Consider the following 23,200-nt stretch of genomic DNA (forward strand, 5'->3'; position numbering starts at 1 on the left):
GGTAGCCAAAGGTTGAGGGTGTTGCATGCTCAGCCTCTGGGCAAACAGTTTGTTTCCATAACTACTTACAATAAGTTGCTCAAAAACGTAAAAAATTCTAAGCAGTTGCTACCAGTTTTTTACAGTTGCCAGAAACCTGCTGTCCTTTTATTTTTATTTTTATTTTTTTTTACTCTAGTGTGACTTAACCATAAGGAGATAGAAATTAAACAAAAATATGTCAGACCAAGGCTGAAAGGAGGCACTGCTGCAATGTACATTATGATAATTTTTTTTTTTTTTTTGTTATTTTATTAATAATCTCTAACATCCACAAGGTCATTGGTGACCCATCAAGGCTTAGGGTTTAGTTAACATTCACCCCTTTTATAGTATGTTTTCAAATGCTTGTAACAGAAAAAAAAAATTATCACCAAACTATGCAAATATTAACTATCAGATTATGTTTCTGTTGATCAACTAACCATTTCAGCTCCAAGTTGATTTACTGAAAAATAAAAGATAGAATAATAAGTGCTGAATAAAGTTAAATTTCTCAGTCATAGCTGTGTGGGTTGGGTTTGTTCACTTTATGAATTCCTTTCTGAACACCACCCCCACCCGCCTTTCCATTGTGCTTTGCTGTCCTCTTCTTCATTGAGAGTAAATGATGAGGCCTTCCCGCGAAGCCATCTACTACATTTGTTGTGACTGCTGGAGAAATGAGAGGAGAAGACTGAAGGAGGGTAAAAGTGACAAACGAAGATTGAGAGCGACAACATTTGATTCTTACAGTGAAAAGTTCTTATTAATGGATGTGTGCCACTCGTTCTCTTTACAGAACCTACTATCACTACACACACACACACACACACACACACACACACACTCACTCATCCTCCCTTTGCTGTCAGAGAGATAAATCTCTGTTGGTGGATAGAAAGAAATGGAGCCCGGGCTCTGCTGGGAAAATGAACTCACAACTATACTTAATCATTTACCTCTGCCTCTCCTCTCTAAATAGTCTTCTTCCCCTCTCTTTCTCTCTCTTCTTTTCTCATTTGAACTGAAGAATAGCTGCAATCTCAAAATCACATCCTGACGCCTCCTGAAACGAATGCCTCGCAGCACTCTGTGATTCATTGGGAATGGACAGGATTCCTGTAGATCAGCAGCCAAAGGCGAGTAGGGTGAAATTAAATTTCATGGCTTTTCTGGATTGGACTGCTGTTACATAATTGGTGCTAATATTAATAAAAATAAGTGAAAAGGACGATGGTAGTCTGCTCTGATGAGGTAACTGATGATGTAGCTTCAAAACACTGTAATAATGCCTGAAGTGTCCGTTAGTAACTGGGGCTGGTAGAGAAAAACGTAACTTCTTCACTTCTCATATAACTGCTTTCAGAGCTTTGTCTTCTATGGTTAATTTTTGGTTAAAGTGACCCTATTCTGTTACTCCTTATCTTCATTATTTATGGAGGAGGGGTCCAACCTTCGTGGCGAAGCGACATGACTGCTCTATGTACACAGAAGGCGGTGGAGAATTTTACTATTTGCTACCTGCTAACGTATGCTAAGTTCTTCGTTCCGCCGTGAGAATTGATCCGATGTTCAACGTTTGACGTTTCTCCCAGGTCCTTCACGCCCCACCGCACAGTTTGAGAAACACCGACTTAAGGTATTTGTGCCAGTAACAGTTTGCTGAAGTAGGATGAAAGACTTTTACCAACCTGAATATTTCACATTTTTTAATATTTTAATGCTTCTTCTTGTGTAAAGGATATAACTAATTATTCTACCACAGTTCCAACAACTGTTAGGCCAAAATGCATGTCAAGGATTTGATTTGAAAGGGAACATCTACAAGTTCCTGGAACTATGTTTGTTTAGCATATGGCCAAGATCTAACCTAACCCTACCCCTAGGTGGTTGAGTGGTGATCCGGTCGATGTTAAGAAGTTAACATACACCAGCTGTTGCCTTTCAAATCAAGTCTCTTAAGTACGATTTTGCATTATGCGGCTGCTGTACAATTTATATTTTGGTATGTGAAATACGTAGATTTGGACCTAACTTTAAGTCTGTGGGTGGCCTTAAAGGCAGAGGAGTGAAAACAGGTTATTTCAGGCAAAAGATGAACTAAGGGGTCGTACTGAGGCCCAGTATAAGTTAAATAAGGATCATTATTATTATTTTGAACTGTGAACTTTGCAAAGCTACTCCAGTAAAGTCAAAGGATAAAATTGAATATGCATAATAGTTTAAGTTTAGCCAGCTGAAATGCGTGCAAGGTTCAGTGACACATACAGAGTAAGTCAAGTGAGCAGCCAGTCACATTACTTCAAGGTTAATGGTTACATGAATGCCACACAAACATTTCAGAACTGCGACTTTGTCTTTGTTAAGATCACAGCTGCACAAACAGAAGCAGTAATTAGAATACAGAACCAACTTTCTCTGTTTGCTCAGGTCCTGGACAACTCTGTATTTTTTCTGCATTTAGGAACAAAATTGTTAAAACTCTGTTTTTTCTGTTATCACTGATCATTAGAAGCAGAATATTTGTGTGTTGTTCCACCTTTATCCAAAGAAAATAAGCCTTCATTTTGAATACAGAAGTTTGGGCTCATCAAAATTGTGTTTAGAAATTTATAAATTATATTCTTACACTGTATAGATGTGGTCTTTCTCTCTAAAGGACTACTATTATTAAAACTGCTTAGTATGTGTGAAAGAATAAGAAACTTAACATGCATGTATAAAATAAGGAGAATACATAATAGAATCATCATCAATCAAGACTTAAAAGAATATAATATTGTATACAGCAGGAAAGCTTGATTCAAATAAACAGCAACAAAAAAAAAATGTAACTGATTTATAAACCATCAGGCTGGAACTTAAGTGTTAATTGTTCAGGAAGAATATTGACAGAATAACCACAGGAAGCAGTCTTCTGGCAAAATATGGATTTTTGACATCGTTGTCCGGAGCAGACCTTAAACCAGTCAGTGATTGAAGGCTGGAAACAGGAGGGAGCTTCTGTCACTGCAGCATTAACGTGTCCTGGACAGAAATAGCAGCGTGTGACTCACCACATTGTCAGAAGCCAACAGAGGTCTCATGGCATCAAAGTGCAATGAGGACACATACACACACAAAAATAATGATGCATCTGGGAAAGATAAAGCCTAGTCTGTAGGTTAATGTATTGTCTTTTGCTTTCATTAGTCTTCTAGCAAACAATGGATCAAATTTGGTATTTCAACTACCCCATTTCCAGGTGGGGTTGAGGGTTCTGAACAAAATATCATATGACATTATTTTGGGTTAGAATCATGATCTAATGACATGACTGAAAAAATAAGACTGCAACTGCCAAAAACTGCATTTCCTCTACTGGCCACTGAAGGCTGGCTCCATAGCACTGGTAAAATTCTAGCTTGCCGCTCTAAGATCAATGGCAGCTTTGTACAAAAACTGTTTTGGCCTCTATTGATAGCCCCTCATAACAGCTGTGCAGTGGGTGTTCTAGAGCCCAACCAATTTAATGGTGGGCTGATATTATGATATTATTGGCTGATATTAGCTAGTGGCTGATCTATATCAATAAAATTCAAATGTAGAAGTAAAGAAGAGATAGGAAAAACAGCCTGTAAACATGTTATGAGTATTGACGTTGCATAGTTTTCCTATCAGAGGGCACTTCCCTGTTAACATGTGTTTGGAATGTCACAAACACAACACACAGCTGATCCAAGCAAAGTTGGGACGACAGTGAACGAGTCAGTAACTACACATAACAAATGTTAGGGATCTTCTATGCTGTTTCTATGTCAGACTTCCTGTCCAACTGATCTGCTCTGTGTAAATTAACTAGGCATTTATTTTTGAGTAGTCTTGAAATGGCACGATCAGCTCTGGCAGCCACAATGTGACACATTAAATCCAACATGCTGAATCCCACTGAAAGAAAGAAAGAAACAAGCAAATAAAAAGTCTGGCTCACAGCAAGAGGCCAGCAGGGGCTGTCTGTCAGTCAGCCTTTTTTTTTTGCTGCAGTATGTTTTGCCTTGGAAGCGTCCTCTGTGCTCCTATAAGACAGTTGGCATAGGCGAGAGAATGGTCTACACATCGGCACTCAGAGCCTTTTCAGTTGGGGTTATATCATGCCGTATGAACAATTTAAAAATATATTCATAAAGGAAAATATATAATGAAGTCTATGAAAAATGCTTTTTGTGGAGGTAAGAATCCATCCAGCCATCCATCGTCTTCCGCTTATCCAGTTTGACAGTGTAAAGTCTAACGTCAATAAAAAGCCTGCTAAGTGTAAGAAGCCCTGACTTTATAACCCAATTCACCTTTTGGCCTTAAGGCTGAATTAAAAGATGACCTCTAAAGTTCTATTCTTAGATCCAACACACTCCTCAAGTTCATGGAAACTTCACAGCTCACTGATGTAACAGGTGAGCCTTGAACTTAACTGATAGGATCTTTAATCCTGGATTTAAAAGGAAACCAAAAACTAAAGCAAGCCCTGATTCTGTTTATTTATATAGTGCCAGTTCACAAGTTGCCTCAGTATTGTAATATTGTAAGGTAAAGACCCTAAAATATTAGAAAGAAACCCCAACAGTTACACGACCCCCTATGAGCAAGCACTTGGTGACAGTGGGAAGGAAAAGCTCCCTTTTAACAGGAAGAAACTTCCAGCAGAACAAGAATCAGGGAGGGGCAGCCATCTGTGGCCGGTTGGGGGTGAGGGGAGGGAGAAGAGAGCTGAGATAACAGGACTAGCTTACAGGACCTTGCACTCCCAGGTATTAAGCAGGCTTGACCCTACTTAGCTTCCAAGATCAGATGAGATCAGGCATCCTGAGGATGGCATGGCTCTGCTCTTTGAATCTAAGCTTATGGCTTTCTGGTGATTTATGCTTCAGCAGGAATTCTTTGCTACAGGTACAACATAAACTGCAAACCCCGCTGAAACCCTACGGCGTAACCTGACATGCTTGTCTCTTGAAATGTAACTACACGTGTCGACACACATATAGTTACCGCAACTATTGTGATTGGCCTGTTCGGTACCATGGATTCCTCCTGGCATTTCTGGCTACTTTTTTGGCACAGTTCTTGAATTTATCAGTGAGAGAATACTAATCATTATCTCATAAATAAGGAATAATAATCATTGCATCAATATAAGCACTCACAAATCTGAGTCATGAGGGAATGTATAAACTGTAAAAAGAGACCTAGCAGCATGTAGGTTGCCTTTCAGGGCTCTGGGTCTTTTTTTCTTCCCCTTCTTAACACAGCTCAGTTTAGTAGCCCACAAAGGAAGGAAAAATGCAAAACAACCACTCAAAAACTTACCACCAAGATTCAATATGTCCTATGAAGAAATTCAAAGTAAGCTCAAGCAAACAAACTGCTGGAAATAGACAATAAATAACCAAAGGGAGTCACACACTGACCATAAGGAGGAGGTGTTTTGTCTATTATTGGTGAAAGATGCTAAATGACCACAAAATGACACAAAACAATGCCAAAGGGATGCAAATTGACTACAAAACAAAACAGCCAAAAGGAGAGATGAAACAGTTGCAAAGAGACCATAAATGGCCACAAGGAGACACACAATGATGACAAAGAGGTACTAAATATAACTACAGATAGAAAACAACCACATAGGGATGAAACACCTGCGAAGAGACACAAAACGACATCACAGAGCCAAACAGCCAAAATGAGATACAGAATTACCACAAAGAGATGCAAAATGAATCTGATCATCAGGGATAAAACTCAAATATTCTCATGTGGTGCAAAGGTGTATCCAGACATATTTGTTGCATCAAGTGTTTCTCCACTGTAACAATTAAAAAAAAAAAAAAGAAAGTGGACACCCTGCATTTGTAATGTTCAACCAGCAGAAAAAAAAATGCCAGAGAAAAGAAGTTGATAGAAAAGTTGGTTTTTCTGTGAGACATGCGCAGTCACTGTCCATGTAATAAGAGATAGAAGGCACAGAGTGTGTGGGCACACAGAGTGACCCAGGAGCCTCAGATGAAGCATGTTATCTGAGTTGGTGTTCAGGCAAAGAGCAGCTGGTAGTTGCCCGCGGGCTCTCATTTTGCCTCTGCTGAGTTTCAGTTTCAGCTTCAGCTCCATCACATGATGGAGCAGCAACTGCCTCCAGGTCCCCAAGCTTCATCTTACACGTTTTCACTGCTGTTTTCCAGCTAAGTTTCTACCAAACCACCGAGGACATTAACAAACAGATTTAGAGTTTTCATCTTTGTGTGCTTTCACATTTTGTCCCTTACAGCGCTCAAAAAGAACATGTAATTATGATGAGATGCTACACAGAACCATGGCCACTGGTAATGATGGCAAGACTGCTAGATGAAGGTTTATTTAGTCCTCAGATGAAACTAACTCACTACACTGTTCCAGATGTATGAAATGTGGAACACATCAAACGAAAATGAGCGACTTCTTCAGGAGTGCCACTTAAAAGAAAAAAACAACCTTTTCCACATGCAAGATTAAAAGTGCAAAATCCTCTTTTTTAAAATTTTTTATTCAGAGCTAGATGATATGCTGTCTGGAAGCTGTCCTATAAACATTAAATATAATTAAAGGGGGAAGTGTGGGCTACCAGAGTGATAGGTGTTAGTGATGCCAGCTCTATCTATTTTTGTGCATGTAGGGAAAAACCCTCAATAGTCTGTAATTCCTGAGTTTGAATGTTACTGGGTAAGATTTGTAGACTGTAGCCTAGAAGTTTGCATTTAGCTATGACCTTCTTGGGGTTTTGGAGCCATTCACAGACTAGCTATGTCTTAAATAATACTGTGTGTAAAGTGGTGGGGTAATTTTCTCATGCAATATGCCTCTCTCATTGCAGCTATAAATATGCACCCTCTGCTGGCTAATAGAAAGCATGCAGGTTTAAGGCACTTCCACATTAACATTATTTTTCAGGCTATGCTAATCTTTTCATGTAGTGTATAGCTGCAGCAGCTGGAACAGAAGTTTCTCTCCTTTCCAGAGGGTGTAAAAGTGTCTTGAAAACAAGTTTCGTGAAACAAATAAAAATTTTATAATCTATAGAATTTCTACTGCCCGAGCAATCGAATCTTTACTATTGATCAACAACCCTGTCAGGCCTTGCTCGCGCACTCCAGAGGACATTATAAAGTTGCTCAGAAACAGCAGGTGAACATACAGAACTGGGGAGGTTATAACAGAGTCTCAACAAAACCTCTGACTTTCTCTACTGTCCAGAAGCGGACTTTGTGAATATGAATATGCAGTGTGGAGGCGGCTGGAGCACAGAGATACAAACAGAAGAGTTCTTGCATGCGGATGTGTGCGTGAATCTGTACTCTGCGAGTCAATTGTCATATTATTTATACAGTCCATGTGGGTGGGTGGTGCAGAGCCAGAGGGCAGAACATGTTTACACTGAATGAGATGGAGAGAGATCCTCTACTGTGCTATCAAACACGGATCATCTGCTTTCTGAATTTCAAGTAGTTGAGCTGCTGTTGTCCTTTAACTTTTTGTCTTATTTTTTTAGTCTCTATTTTTACCTTTGGTTTCCATCCAAACAGAGTACAGGATTCAACTGAGTTGTGAGCAAATCCAGTACCAAAAAGCAAATATTTGCAACTTGTCTATGTTTCTGCTCATGATTCTTTGTAAGCAGGTGAAACATTCGCATCTTTGGTTCAGTTTGATCACATGATTTAAATGTTTCACGTGTTCTTGTGTTATAATTATTTTAGTTTTGTTCATTTATTGTCTTCATTTTCAGAGGAGCCATAGTATCCAGCAGCACACGGAGTAAGGATGTAACACTGTTAACAAAATAATCAGCCGATCTGGGAGGAAAGTTTCGGTAGTTGCTCTGCATTGTGTTGGCACATGACACTGAAAATAACAGTGGAGGGATCACTTCCTTAAAATTAGTTATAGCACTTTCAGAGAGACATCTACTGTAATGACATTTATTGCGTAGTGTAATCCGTTATCGTAAAATGAAATGTTATCAGAAAATGGTCAGACAAAAGATTTTCAGGAAAAACTGTTAAATGTTTCTGTGCTGTATGTCAGGATAAGATCCAGAGTGTGATTAAAAGAATGACTGTGATCGTTTACATTTTGAGAGAAGCCAATAAAGTCAAAACAAAGAAATGAATGCAGTGTGGATGCCACATCTACATGGATGTTAAAATCACCCATCATATTGTTTTATCAGAACTGAGCGCTAAATCAGGTAAACTCTGAGAAATCAGACAAACTGTGAGTAAGGGAGGAAGATAAATACCAATAACTAAAACTGTTTTTTGAATTTTCCAGTTGGGGTGTACAAAGCCAAGAGTCAGGCTTTCAAATTAATCAAAGATTAATTGTTTAATTTAAACTAACACATTCATCCTGCTATAACCAGGTCTCTGTAAGGCAGAATAAATCAATATGCTGATTAATTACAAAATAATTTATTAACAGGGACTATGTAAAAGTTTGAAATGAATCAAGCTACACAGATCCAAAGCCACACAGAGCAAAACACCACTGTGTGTTGGAACAGGAACAGGAAGTGATACAGTACCACAGGATTGGCTCTCACGGTATTCCAGTTTGTTGATTGCTGGAATATAAGAAGGAAAATTGCTTTTTTCCAAAGCCACCAGATTCCACCAGAGAGCAATACTTGCTGATCACTTTGTGTGACTGTTGAATTTGTTCAAACTGACGTGCAGCAATAAATAATACCTGTGGTTTGAATGTGGTGGTCTGTAACAGCTTCACTTCCTTCTTGCAATGAGCTGTATGATGGCAGGTAACGTGGTAAAAATAGCACACCTTTGAAATTATAATAATTCCTTAGACAGGTGTGTTATGTGTATATAACACAGACTGTGAATCAGAACCTTAAACAGCCTCAAATCAGAAAAACCCACCTGAGTAGTTATTCATTTTAAAGATCAGGAAGAAATATGGATAAAGTTTTCTGACTGTCAAAGCAAGTTCTATTAAATATGAACTATGAAAATTTTGCATTACATATTGATCAGACTGTTTTAATTAAGGTGGTTTTGAAAAGTAATTTAAAATTTGAGCTTTAAAAGAACCGGACTCTGTCTCAGTATAACCCCCTGTGAGGTCAGCTGTTAGATTCAAGTTTTAGCCTCTGAAGAGCCAGAAAAAGATTTGAGATCAGTATAATCCAAACTCTGATGATGATATGTCTGTGGAAGAATCGAGGCATGAGTCCAGTCTAAATTAAAACCATTTTAATATGTCTGTACCTGAGAATTTTCTTAAAAGCTCATCAGCATATTTCACTTTCACAAACCACTTGTTGAAATACATAAAGACATTTTTAAAAATCCTGATGAGACCCTATTTTTAATTGATAGAGTTCACATTGCTAGGTAAATGCATTGAACTTAGATTAGGAAAGTGAAATCACAGCAGAGGACTGTAAAACAGCTTGTGCTGGAGCTTAAACTCACACAGTAAATATATGCCTCAGATTTACACACAATGATATGTAACTCCTGTTGAGGTCAGTCATTACAATCACATATACAGACACTAAATGCACATATGCATACAGTACCACTGTGTGTGGTATTGTGCAAAAGATGAAAACATTTTCAAAGAGGGTTTGACGACATGGTCTCAAAATAAATCCCACAATATTACACCCTGTGTCAGACTGCTTATGGCTCAGCCACATTAGAGGAAAAATAGGACGGCAACCTCCTTACGACAAGGGGGGGGTTGTCAGCAATTGCACTGAATTTGGTTGTGTGAACTAGTCATTCAGAGGATAGACACACCAAAGTCACTGACCGAAGGGTCTGAGACGTAGTCCGCATCTTTGAAACAACCACTTCAAAGGCAACAATATTTTGAGTTCATTGCACACATTCTGAATAATTTTGTGCTAGTGTCCACCCACTGATTTCCCTTGTGTGACTATAGCATTACCACACAGGCAGCAGTGCCCTTAGCAGCTGTCCTATCCCAGCATTCATAAGGCTAAAGGTAGGGCAGACTCTGGACAAGTCGCCAGTATGTCACAGGGCTAACACACAGAGAGACAAACAACCATTCACAATTACATTTACACCTGTAGCCAATTTAGACTCCGCAATTAACCTAACCCCATGCATGTATTTGGACTGTGGGAGCAAGCCGGAGTACCAGGAAAGAAAATGTAAACTCCACACAGAAAGGTCCCAGGCAGCTGGTGGATTTGAACTTGGGACCTTCTTGCTGTGAGGCAACAGTGCTAACCACTGCAGCAGCAGGCTAAATCTTTTTTATTACCTGGCTAATGGGCAGCAGCTTTGGCTGTGCAAACCCAGAAAAACCAAAACTTTAACAATGAGATGGGCTCTGGAACCCTGTTGGTGGGAAAGAGGCCCAGGGGTCTGGAGCCTGTGTAATTTGAACCATTAGGCGGGTTTTCCACCGCCGAAGCACTCGGTGCTCGGCCGAAAAACGGGTTCAATTCTGGCCCCGCAAGCTAGCTCGTCTGGAACCAGGAACGCGTGCCGAAAGCGGCAGAAGGCCGTGACTCTGCCGTCTCAACATCAAGTTTTCTGCCATATTACATGTGTATTACATGAGAAAAGCGAAGTGATTTTCACGGCTGTGAATTAGGTTGGGCTCTAAGGCTGAACTTGCTGCTTGGTATTGGTTCATATCACAGATAAAAGGACACAAAGTGCGTACTTGTCGTCTTGCTCTAATCGCTGTCTGTGTTTACCTCTGTGCTGCACACAGATGCTGCAGTAGTTTGGTTTGGACCGTAAAACGTATTTGCAGCACAAGAAAGGGGGCCGTGTTCTCCCACGTTTGTGCGTTTCAGCTTCCGTGTCCAGACGAGGACCCGCCCACACTCATACGTAAAGGAGCAGTTCACAGAAACACGGTGGAAACGCGGGCCCGTTCTTAAGCGTTTTGCTGGTTCATTGGGAACAGCACGGGCACTGGCACACGAACCGGGTCCTTGGCGGTGGGAAAGTAGCACCAGAGTCCGCAGGGTTCAGCCTTTTGTCTGGAGACACAACTCCTCAGCCACTCCACAGATACCCACAATCCACCAGATTTTTTTATTTTTTTGTTTCACTGAGAAAGCTCAGGCCTTTGTCTCTTCACCTTTCTGTCCCTCCTGTTGTTTGTTGTTTATGTGCTAGCAGCCTCCACCCCACCACACCCCCCTCCGCATGGGCCAATAAACCCAACCTGTGACCCCGTAAGAAGGAGGGAAGTGTTGGTGTTAAGTTGTCAAATCACCTGGAGGATAGTTACCCGAACCTCTCACACTATACATGACACACAGCGAGAGAACAGAAGGCATTAAAAAAGATGTTGTTCTTGGAGTAAAGTGCAGAAAGTGCTGCTGACCTGCTGACCTTGGTTTGTTAAAACCTGATTTTATCTCAGAGGGGCCATAATGGTTCACACTGCAGTGCTTCTGTCTCTTTCTTGGATATAAAAAACAATGAAAACCCACAAAATATTTCTTTCTTGACTACACAGACTGTAAGGGTTTAGCAGAGATATGCTGCTGTTGGTTGTACATTGCCAAATTATTCCATAATTCCATCAGTCTTGATAAGATCCCCTAAACCACTGGCTGAAATGCAGCTCCAAACTGTGACAGAGCCTACAACATGTTTAACCAATGGCTGTAGTCACTCGCTGTTATACCTCTCATTTTTATCCTTCCATGAGACCTGTTGCCACTGATTTTCAATTGTGTTTCTGGGTAATTTGGCATACCTGAGCCCTTTCTCCCTGTTTCCCTTCATCAGGAATGGCCTCTTGGCATCCTTCCATTGAGACTATTTCTGATGAAGCTTCAGCAAACAGGGCCAGATTCATCTCTCGCGTCTTTGCTGGATTTTTTCTACTTCTTAAGGACATGATACTATTCATACTTTCACATACTGTTCATCTGATGTAGATAGTTTTTCAGTTTTTGCTCTTAACTTGTCCGTTTCCTCAAATTTTTAAGGATACACACCAAGATATGCCAAATTTTTTGATTAAACTAAAGAAATGAGAACAAATTACTGCTAGTAACAAAGTGCACCTGAAACCTTTAAAAGTCCTTCAGAAAGCCTGGAAAATTATTGCTCAAGTCCACTATAAAAAACTTACAGGAAGGTCTGGCTCCTTGGAAGCAAATACACTGCTCAAAAAAATTAAGGGAACACTCAAATAACATCCTAGATCTGAATGAATTAAATATTCTCATTGAATACTTTGTCCTGTACAAAGTTGAATGTGCTGACAACAAAATCACACAAAAATCATCAGTGGAAATCAAATTTATTAACCAATGGAGGCCTGGATTTAGAGTCACAAAAGATTAAAGTGGAAAAACACACTACAGGCTGATCCAACTTTGATGTAATGTCCTTAAAGCAAGTCAAAATGAGGCTCAGTATTGTGTGTGGCCTCCACGTGCCTGTATGACCTCCCTACAATGCCTGGGCATGCTCCTGATGAGATGGCGGATGGTCTCCTGAGGGATCTCCTCCCAGACCTGGACTAAAGCATCCGCCAACTCCTGGACAGTCTGTGGTGCAACATGACGTTGGTGGATGGAGCGAGACATGATGTCCCAGATGTGCTCAATCAGATTCAGGTCTGGGGAATGGGCGGGCCAGTCCATAGCTTTAATACCTTCATCTTGCAGGAACTGCTGACACACTCCAGCTACATGAGGTCTAGCATTGTCCTGCATTAGGAAGAACCCAGGGCCAACCGCACCAGCATATGATTTCACAAGGGGTCTGAGGATCTCATCTCGGTACCTAATGGCAGTCATGCTAATTGCGAATTTGCCAATCCTGGTGTTCTCTGGCAAATGCCAAACGTCCTGCACGGTGTTGGGCTGTGAGAACAACCCACATCTGTGGACGTCGGGCCCTCATACCATCCTCATGGAGTCGGTTTCTAACCGTTTGTGCAGACACATGCACATTTGTGGCTTGCTGGAGGTCATTTTGCAGGGCTCTGGCAGTGCTCCTCCTGTTCCTCCTTGCACAAAGGCGGAGGTAGCGGTCCTGCTGCTGGGTTTTTGCCCTCCGATGGCCTTCTCCACGTCTCCTGCTGTACTGGCCTGTCTCCTGGTAGCGCCTCCAGCCTCTGGACACACCTTACATTGATGTGCCATCCTGGATGAGCTACACTACCTGAGTCACTTGTGTGGGTTGTAGAGTCTGTCTCATGCTACCACGGGTGTGAAAGCACCGCCAACATTCAAAAGTGACCAAAACATCAGCCAGAAAGCATAGGTACTGAGAAGTGGTCTGTGGTCCCCACCTGCAGAACCACTCCTTTATTGAGTGTGTCTTGCTAATTGCCAATTTCCACCTCTTGTCTATTCCATTTGCACAACTGCATGTGAAATTGTTTGTCAATGAGTGTTGCTTCCTAAGTTGACAGTTTGATTTCACAGAAGTTTGATTTATTTGGAGTTATAGTGTATAAAGAAATGAAGGGTGCTAAAGACTTTTGCAGAGACCTGTAACAAGCATACATTTAACCCTGTTTAATATTAGACCATATATTTATTTTTCTAAGTTGCTTAACTGGAAGCTTTAATTTATCTGGAAACATTTTCAAACTGATTTGTAAAAAATATTAGAAGTAGCATTTTTAAAATATTTTTTCCATATTGGATTTAGAAAAGTTACTCTAATTACCTGTAACTATGCTTAAAAAAATTAAACATATGAACTGAAGTAAAAATCTAAACGTAAAAATAACTGAAAGGATATTATGTGCTTTCAAAATTAAAACAAAGTGGAAATATACCCAAATGGTCCTTAGATTTAACGTTTGATTTAATCATATCTGTCAACACAAACAGCAAATCGGTTAATGCAAAGTTTTTAGCTAAACCTCTTAATTAAAGGTGAAAGTCTGCACTTCAGTTGTATGCTGATTGTTTGATTTAAATTCCACTGCGGTGGTGTCACCGTCCAACAACATATGGACCAAACATTGTGATAGAAAATAAGTAAAGGTACAATAAGTCCATTTTAAATAGAAGAATAATAACAATACAAAAAAATTCATAAATCTCCTAGAGGCTACATTACCCAATCCAACAATCTGGCTCACCATGTGTATTTTTGTTTGTTTGTTTGTTTGTTTGTTTGTTTTTTCATGAGGTTAACTGGCATTAAAATCTTATCAAATATTGTTGTAGATATTTATCTTTAAAATTTGTACATAATAGACCAGACAGGTTTATTATGTGCAAATTCTATTATGTCCCTGTTTCAGTTCTTGTAATAAAAGATCAAAGATGGGATGGTATTAGTGATCTGTGTCTGTTATAGCAGTACTTGAAATGCCTATAACCTGATATTCTGAAGGAAGCAGGTAGATTGCCCACAGCTCTGTTCACAGTTTACATAGCAGACAGTTGTTACAGATGTTCCTGACGTTCGTGTGCAGAGTAGAGTTTCCCTGGGGCTATGACTTCAGATGGTGTGTGTGAGCTGTTTCCGGAGAAGAGATGAGAGCTGTAGCCGGTTCCCAGCCTCCCCGCTGATCCACTCCACTGATCTGTGTCTTTAATGAAGCGTCTATCAGCAGACCTTCGTTAGCTCAGGCATGCAGCGTGCTCAGACTGGTTCTTGGCACACTCCTCCCCAACACTGTAGGTCTGTGTACACTGTAATTATAGAGCGTTCCCTCCCTCATGGTGCTTTTGTTATTATGGTGCTTACCTTTATGCCTACAGGCAGAAAAAAACAGAAGATGAGCCAGGGTGAATTCCCTCTGAGTGAAATCACATTTGCCAAACTATAAAACTACAAGCAAATAGCTGTCTGCAGGTATTCAAGTGTATTTGATTAAAGGATCCGTGCTTGGTCTGGAACTGCGCAAGTTGTAGCTGGAAGAAATGAAAAGAAAAAAGCAAGTTTCCTGGTCATGAACATTAAACTGGCTGTGGGTCTGAATCTAATCTTGAATGCCGAGGGTTATCACCAAATTGTGCATGTATAAAATGCAAAGTCATTTTCCTCAGAGAGCAACAGCACAATGTTACCCTAAACCTCGTCACCGAGGTGAAGTCTTAGGTTTTAGTTTGGGCCTTCAACTTCCACATGCTGACCACTTCTGATTTTCTAATACCATGAGAGGCGTTAGCATTGCAAATGTGGAAACACTCATGTTTCATGGGTTATTGGAAAGCTATACTGTGTATATACCTATACTGTGATTTAGGTATAAGGTATATCAAATGTTAGTTAATTTATCGACTTTGTCAAATTTCTTTCGATCACACTGCCGAGTGATATTTGTAAAGGTTTAGACTTTGATTCTATACCTTTACAGTTCTGATTTTGAGGATTTGAAATTTTGCAATTGTAAAGTAACAATGTAAGATTTTCACGTTTTCTCAGTGATCTAAATAAGTTTGGAAAAATCTATCTAAGCATAACAAGAGCAGGTAGGTTTAATACAAATTACATAAATGACAATTGCTAATTCAATGCACACTGTGTCACAATGTTATGGCCACCTTTCTAGGCTCTTACTTACTTACTGGTGTCTGATGGCTCCAGAATATTATCAGCACATCCTTTAAATTCTGGAAATTGTGAGTTGGACCTGTAGTAGATTGGACTAATTGCCAGGACATCCATTCTGGGGACCACTGTCAGTTGGTACACAGCACTGCGCAGTGGGAGCACCTAGCATACCTTACTTGGCCCAGTTATCTGGACATAGACACTTCCTCTTAAACTCCTCCACTTGCTAATTTCTCTTGATTTATAAGACCACATGGACTACAATAACTAAGTTACTTACCTGAACCCAAAGCTATCAGAGTTATGGGATTTTTGAAAATTGTTCAACAAAAAACCTTTTAACTTCTCTTAGCAACTGCTAGTACAGCTCCTGCATTTATCTAGTAGCAGCTATGGACCGCTAAAACATTTTAAGAGAAATGTAATTTGTTAATTTCCTGTCAGGAATGAATAAAAAAATGTAGTCATATTCTGTTCTGTTGCTTTATATAGTACAGTATCAGGGGTTTGACTTGTTTTGTGACCCAGCCTTATAGCTTTACCATCAGGAAGTAAGGTAACATGGTCCAAAAGCAGTCACATCGTTATGCAAACTGCTTCTCTTGTCTTTTGCATTCCAAGGCTTTAAAAAAAAAAGAGCCACAAAGCGTCTCTCCTGTATTCTTGACAGTAAGTAAGGTGACGCCACTTTTTTCCCTCTGTCATTTCTCCTCTTTCCACCTTTCTCCGCCTATTTGCCTGTCGGAGCTGAACTCTTTTCTTGAAAAAGCCAGAGGAGGAGAGGAGGGAGAGGTGGGGGCTGAAATCAGAGCCATTGCTTTGGCGGTGGAGGCGATTTATAGTGTGTTTGTGCAGGAGGAGGAGGAGGAGCAGTGGGAGGAGAGCAGGCAGAGTGAAGGAAAGGAGGGCATGAAGCAGTGACAGAGGGTGAAGAACTGGGACAAAAGTCTGTCGAGAGAACTCTGGAGTTTATTGTTGGAGCTTTGAAAGAGGAGGATTAGAAGAAGGAGGGAATGAGGAGGGCTCGATTCACTCCTTGCAACTGAACTTGGATTTGCAGCCACATGCTTGGATCAGGCTGCACGTAGGACAGGAAATATCCAGGTACGACGACAGAGTAAAGGTCACTGCTGCTCTTTACTGGGTCTTTCTGCATGTGTGTTTTGAAGCGTTTTGCACTGGCTTGTTTCTGCGTCGTGATTCTGTCCTGTTTCTCTTTTTTTACTCAAGAAATTAGCCGTAAAGTAAGTGAAATAAGAAACTGTGAAAAGGTGTAGGAGTGAAAAAAACAAAAACCTAGCATACAGTGTTAGCAAAGATTCAGGAGCACAGATTAAACCCACCTCTGTTCAGCTTCCTCTCATCAGGTTCCTGCCTGTTCGCACAGAGCTCTGTTTTCATCTCTCTTGCAGCAGCAAAAGTTTGTTTGCCTTTGAGATGTTATGAGGAATTTTCACTCCTGCTCAGTGTACTGCAGGCAGTGGTGGTTTTCTTGGTGTGCTGTGAAGTTTTACATTCAGACGTGCTGTTAGATCTTACCTCTGGTGGTTTTACCCATCCATGCAGATAGTTTTGATTGAATTTGTTTTTCAGATTTGTCACTTGGTTTTCTGCCCCGCTGAATGGAATATAGTTTGTGGTGCTCACAACACTGAAGAATGACATTGAAAAACTGAGCAGTGACATGTGTTTCTGAGAGGAGCGGCCCTGTTTGTAAGAAGAGCTTTCACCAGGACGATTCCTCTGTTGAAAGTTTGTAACAGATTTGTTAAAAAATGTCTCTTAGCAGCACAAATGACTTTCTGTGACTTTTGTTAGTTGTCTCAAACATCTGACCATCTTTCATCTGCATTATATGAACTGTTGGTGCTATGACTGTGTGAAACTCCTATTCTCCTATTGGTTAAATATGCACCTTCTCAAAGGTTTAAGTTTGAATAAACCATCAAAAATATTTTGCGTATCACTTTAACTTCTTTACATCCACCATAGCAACAATGACTTATTCAGGATTAGGGCTAGGTTTACATCAACCCCACTTTTATGGAATTTCCCCATATATGGCATACCCAGAATCTTCAAGTTTCTGTAACTGTTATTGCCTCCAAAAGTTAATATTATTATTATTATGTATTTAAAACTAATGCCTATAAATATTAGAATGCTTTGTGTATGTGTAAAATGAGAAATGTGGTCCAGCTCATCTGTGAAAGTGCGAGGCAAAGACTCACAAGAGAGGACATTGTATCATTGTCAGTTCCAGCTCTTGTCTGTGGGAGTACAGGGAAATGAAATGAAAAGGTCATTCCTGGTCACAAACCCACTAATCCCACCTCAGCTTACTCTGATAAATCACAAAGAAACACTCTTGACCTCACAGAGCAGGCCAGCACACTGACAGTAGTCCTGACCGAAAGGAATCAAATAAAAATCTGATCTGGGGGATGTACAGTACCTTACTGCGGAATTATTACAGGAACTCTGTAAAATTAATTAATTAATTAATTAAGCAAGGACAAGTAATGTTCAGGAAGGATGACATGTCTGCTCTGAGCTGCTGGAAAATTTGCCATGCTAACCATCTAATATTTGCTAAATGACACGAAACACAAAATGCTGATAGCGGGGCTGACGGGAACGTTTTCAGCTCCCATAAAATATGGATGGAATGGCACATGAGAAGGGCTCTGGATGAAAGCTCAGGAGTTCCTGCAGTTCATCTTCTGATGACCATGAATTGCACCAACTTCCATGTCACTACATCCAGTAGTTGTCCAGATGTTTCTCTAAAACCAACGATGCCAACCTTATGTTGCCAAAAGACGAAAAGTCGCACGATCACTGACAGTGAAACTTTATTCTCACTATTTCAAACATTTATAAATTTAAGGCAGGTGGCCTCAGCCCTAAAATCTAGATCAATTCTGATGATAATGTTCTAGAAACTTAAATGAAAGTGTTAAATTATATTGGCATTGATATTGAATATTATCCTTCAGAACAGCTGGCTGAGCGGATAAACATGTTGGCCAACAGGAACTGGCAGAGCTGATTATAGATATTTCTCAGAGATGGGTTTTTCATGTTAATTTTTATTGCTTTATTTTACTAATATAGCAGCCTACCTCCTTGCTAATTCAACTCAATAACTAATTACCTTGTAAAGCTTTGAGCAAGAGCGGAGAGAAAAGACAGTGACTGAGTTTCTCGTCATGTATGGGTCGCAAATGTAGCAGCAAAAGAAAAGTAATCCAATGAATCTTTTCATCAAATGTAGCCATGGAGACTTGGAATTGTGTGATTGATGTTAATTTTGTGTAATAGTCTCCATTTCTATGGCCAACAATTTCTGAGCCAACAAGCTATCCCTGAGCCCCTGCTAGGTAAGCTGGCCACGATAGTAGTTTCATGCTGCTAGTTGATAGTTGCAACGTGTGGTGCCTGATTATTTTGTTATTTCCATCTTTTCAATTAAAGGCACCCTTAATATGATCTTTTTCATTTGGGTCTCTCATCTCAGTGGTTTGAAATAACTGCTACAAACACACTTCTGCAACAGAGTTGATTGAAACTTTAAGCATGCGGCCCAACCCTACTTCAGAGGCAGCAGTTACTGTGTGACTGCTTATTCTTTTTTAATTTTTTTTTTTTTTTTTGTGGGGGGGGGGGGGGGGGGGGGGGTACAAATAAACAAACATCCATCAGATCAATGAAACCAAACAACAAGAAAAAAACTTGGTATATGAAGAGATGAAATACAATGGAACCTGGAGTGTGTGTGTGTATATAACTGTCATAATGTAAATAAGAAATTACTAATGGTAAATACATAATCTTAAAGTAGGTTTACAGTTGAGGTTTAAAAGTTTGGTACTGACAGGTTGTTTCTGTTTTGCCACTTTGAGTTTCTTAGCAGTTGTTGAGGCAGCCAGTACGGCTTATTCATATTTCAGTGGCAGCTCAACTGAAGCAAGACCTGCAAGCAGACATACACATGGATAATTAATCATATTAAGGATAATATGATGATATTGTGCCAAAATTTTTCCAGACAGAATTAATGATGTCGAGGTAAGTGTAGGTAATTTTCAATAAAACCTGCTCAAATCAATTATTGAATCTTTTTTTAGATGTTTTTCGATTCATATTCTTATTCGGTATTTCAGCAGTCTGAGTTTTCTCATGATTTGCTCATAACGTGTGTCCTCATCTGCACTGACGAGCTGAAGAATAGAAACGGAGTATTTACCAGAGGAAATATCTTTGTGGTGCTAAAGAAAAAGGTTTGTCTCTCAAGAGAAGCTGTAAGGAAAAAATGGGAAGTGTCAAGCCTTAGAGTGCAGTCATGGAGCAGAGGGTGAAGAGCGAAGAACTGGGTGGGAAGATGCTGAAACACGATGAGCATTGATGCCAGAGGGCAGAGGATGGTGAAAGGGCTTTTTTTTGAAAGCTGAAAACATTGGACACCGCCTGTATGCAGAAATCCTGAAAGATGATGCTCGTGTACAAACCTGAGTAACAGATGTGTGATCCTGGACAATGCTCGCAGTCAGGAGGTGGTTTGAGTTTTCACTCAGTTTGTTGTTGCTGCCTCATTTCCTGAGTGAATGTTGACCATAGCCAAGAAAGACAGCGTGTCCCAGAACGCCTGATGTCCAATTCTGATCCAAGTCTAAACAGGACATACTGTATTATGATTTGCCCGTTAGGGGAAAGCTTTATATAGCTTTTTGTGCATGAAGACGTCCACATAAAAATGAAGCTATTCTCTCACACAGAAAACTGTGTTGCTGAACTAAGTGACTGACTTGTTGGTTGTCTTCCCCCCCCTCACTACTTATCTAGTATGTCACTATATTACACATAGAGTGACTGTTTTGGTATTTTGTCAAACAAAGTATGGCAGCTGCCTCATAGTCCATGTCTTTATATACTCATAAAATCCACTTATGCTTACTGCAAACACATATAATCCCAAGTTAAGATTGATTGGCTTGCTTTTCATTTCCATGAGACTGTCCTCACAACATGCTAATGGTTATGTTTGCATACATTGTGAGGCTAACATAATCATTAACACTGATGCTATTCTAATACTGTGTGGAAATTTTAATGTTGAGGGACAACAACACATTTTGGAAAATCAGTTTAAAACCAATAGCTGGCTGTGGGTTACTTTGTTTTCACTTTGCCGTATGCACTTGTGAAATGTCAGCTGGTTATTATTTTCTGACATTATATGTTCACAGTTCAAGTGTTTCTGGGAACGATAAACTTCAGTGGGACCCTTAATCTGGGTGCAATTTTGGTCCAACCATGTAGGCCTGTTCCTGGGGTTTCTGATAGGGCAGTCGGAGCAGACTAGCTTTTTGGGACAGGGGGTTTTAATTAAGAATTATTTTTCAAACCTGTAAATGAGCATCTTATGGGCTTTCAAAAACATTAATAGTGTCGGCCCACAAGGATATTAAGAATAAAATGCAGCAGGAAGCATTTTAAAGTCACCAGTCTCATCTTGTGTTGCTATTTTGGGGTTTTGAAGCAGACATGGTGAGGGGCGGCTCTGACTTGGCAGCGATGAGGTAAATTTGCCTTAAAGAGCCCACAGAATGCTTGTTCTCCTTTTTGACTCTAATAGTAATCATGATTTTTAAAAAAATGAGCATCATATTGTATTCAAAAAGCCTAGCAAATGGAGTCCAACTCATCACCACTATGGTCACATATTAATGGAGCTTATATACAGCCGGACTTCTTTGTGCACACAGAGAAGTTGCCTCCTGTTGGCCAATTGAAAGAAAGTATATTTTTTTTTTGGATTCACCATTAAGCAAAAATCTTTTGCCCAGTCAGGAACATACTGATGAGCTTCAGCCTGACAGGAACCAGGAACTCATATTGATGTGTCATTTTAATGGGTATATTTGTTTGCGCTTAATATTTATGATCAATGCAAAAAGTCACAACTGTGGTATTGATGAAGCATGCTGAATCCTGCAGGGTCTGAGAAAAAGAATGACACAGGTGCTGTTAAATGGGGAAGAAAACAAAACAACAAGAAAAAAACATTAATATGGCACCCTACTGCCGGCTATGAAATCAGCTTAATTTCAGTGATCAGAAGCTGGGAGGGATAATTGGGTTACTGTATATATAATAACACAGTGTGTGTGCTGCTCTTCATTTACAGCCTGTATTTCCTTAATTTTCCTCATTATTTATTTATGGGTTAAAGAGGATCAGCTTTTAGTGTCAGCGTAATGTAAAGCGGTGCCTCTTTTGTTAAGGTTGTTGACAGGCAAACACGTCTCTCCCAGGGCATCAAGTAGTCATGCGAGAGGAGGCTTGAGCACTCTTGTGGTCTTGTCACTGGCTGTGGATCAGGGAGGTGAATAGAGGATACGAGTGGAGTTGATTATTGGTCTCTGCTCTCATCTCTCTCCTTTAATGCAGGAAGTGTCTGCTGATTAGTCCCTTAATCAGGACTATCCTCTCTGTGATTAGCTTGGTGCTGAAAAAGTTCTTCAGCCAGAATGAGGACACAGCCACTGGACTAAAGCACTGCTTTAGGTTCCTAATTGCATTATCATACACTGTGATGACTGACAGGTTTCAATAGAAGGTTTCAATAGCCTCTATTTTCAATAGAGGCTGCCTGCAGGTACAAATCAGGAGTCAAGAAAATTATTCAATACACTCATTTTACTTTAACCCTGCAGCTTTGCAACATTTGTCATGCCATCCATCCATCCATCCATCCATCCATCCATCCATCCATCCATCCATCCATCCATCCATCCATCCATCCATCATCTATATAGTGCCAAATCACAACAGTCACCTCAAGGCACTAGTATTTCAGTATCACTCTGAACCAGGATGTTTCTAATTTTAGAGATACTGAACAGATGAAAGAAAGCACTCCTACATATTTGTTTAATGTGCACGTTGAAGGACATATCCTGGTCAAAAATGACTCCCAGATTCCTCACAGTGTGACTGGGGGCTAAGGAAGTGCCATCCAGAGCTATCTGCTTTAAGGCGTTGCATTTATGAGTTATACTAAAGAATCAAACATCTATGATATGTTGCTTTCTTTTTCAGAGGAACCACAGTATCCAGAGCTGTAAGCAGTAAGGATGTCACACTATTAACAATATAATTGACTTCTGTGACAAGTATTCACGGGACCAGTATTTTTATGACTTCCTAGTTATAACAAATATTCCAGGTCATACTCTTTGAATGGGCTCTGCCCACAGTATCGGTTATTTGTGACAGTAAATTTTAATTGATGCAACATCAGGACAGAAGTGTAGGAATCTCAGTTTATTATTTCCTATATAGAAATGTCTTAACCTGCTCTGTGTCACTCTAACATGCTTTACTCTCATCACATCATACAATAAACACTCCTTCCCAACCCGTCCTTCACCCCAACATCCATCCATCCTTCTGCTGCTGTTCATCAGTAATTTACAGGCCCTTTCTGTTTTTGGACCAGCACAGTCCAATCAGTAATTCAGCAAAACGTGGTGTTTGACACAGACTGGCAGAAAAAATTTGTGGTGGATTTCAGAGGGGGAATTTTACTCACTGGTTGCTGTCCTTTTCTGGAATCT

At 40.1% G+C, this 23,200-nt stretch overlaps 1 protein-coding gene across 3 annotated transcripts in view; it reads left to right on the forward strand.

Annotated features, from left to right (window-relative positions):
* Positions 1-23,200, forward strand: part of large2 (LARGE xylosyl- and glucuronyltransferase 2) — a 142,697-nt gene that overhangs the window by 74,669 nt on the left and 44,828 nt on the right. Inside the window, exon 1 of one of the 3 annotated variants that reach the window (XM_030724548.1) lies at positions 16,498-16,682. The exons of the other annotated variants lie outside the window; for them this stretch is intronic. The gene's annotated coding sequence lies outside the window, so the exon portion shown is untranslated. Of the gene's footprint in view, positions 1-16,497; positions 16,683-23,200 lie in introns of those variants that run through there. 3 annotated transcript variants of the gene reach the window in all.

The sequence above is a fragment of the Archocentrus centrarchus genome, unplaced genomic scaffold (assembly GCF_007364275.1).
Source record: "Archocentrus centrarchus isolate MPI-CPG fArcCen1 unplaced genomic scaffold, fArcCen1 scaffold_37_ctg1, whole genome shotgun sequence".
NCBI classification, from domain to species: Eukaryota; Metazoa; Chordata; class Actinopteri; order Cichliformes; family Cichlidae; genus Archocentrus; species Archocentrus centrarchus.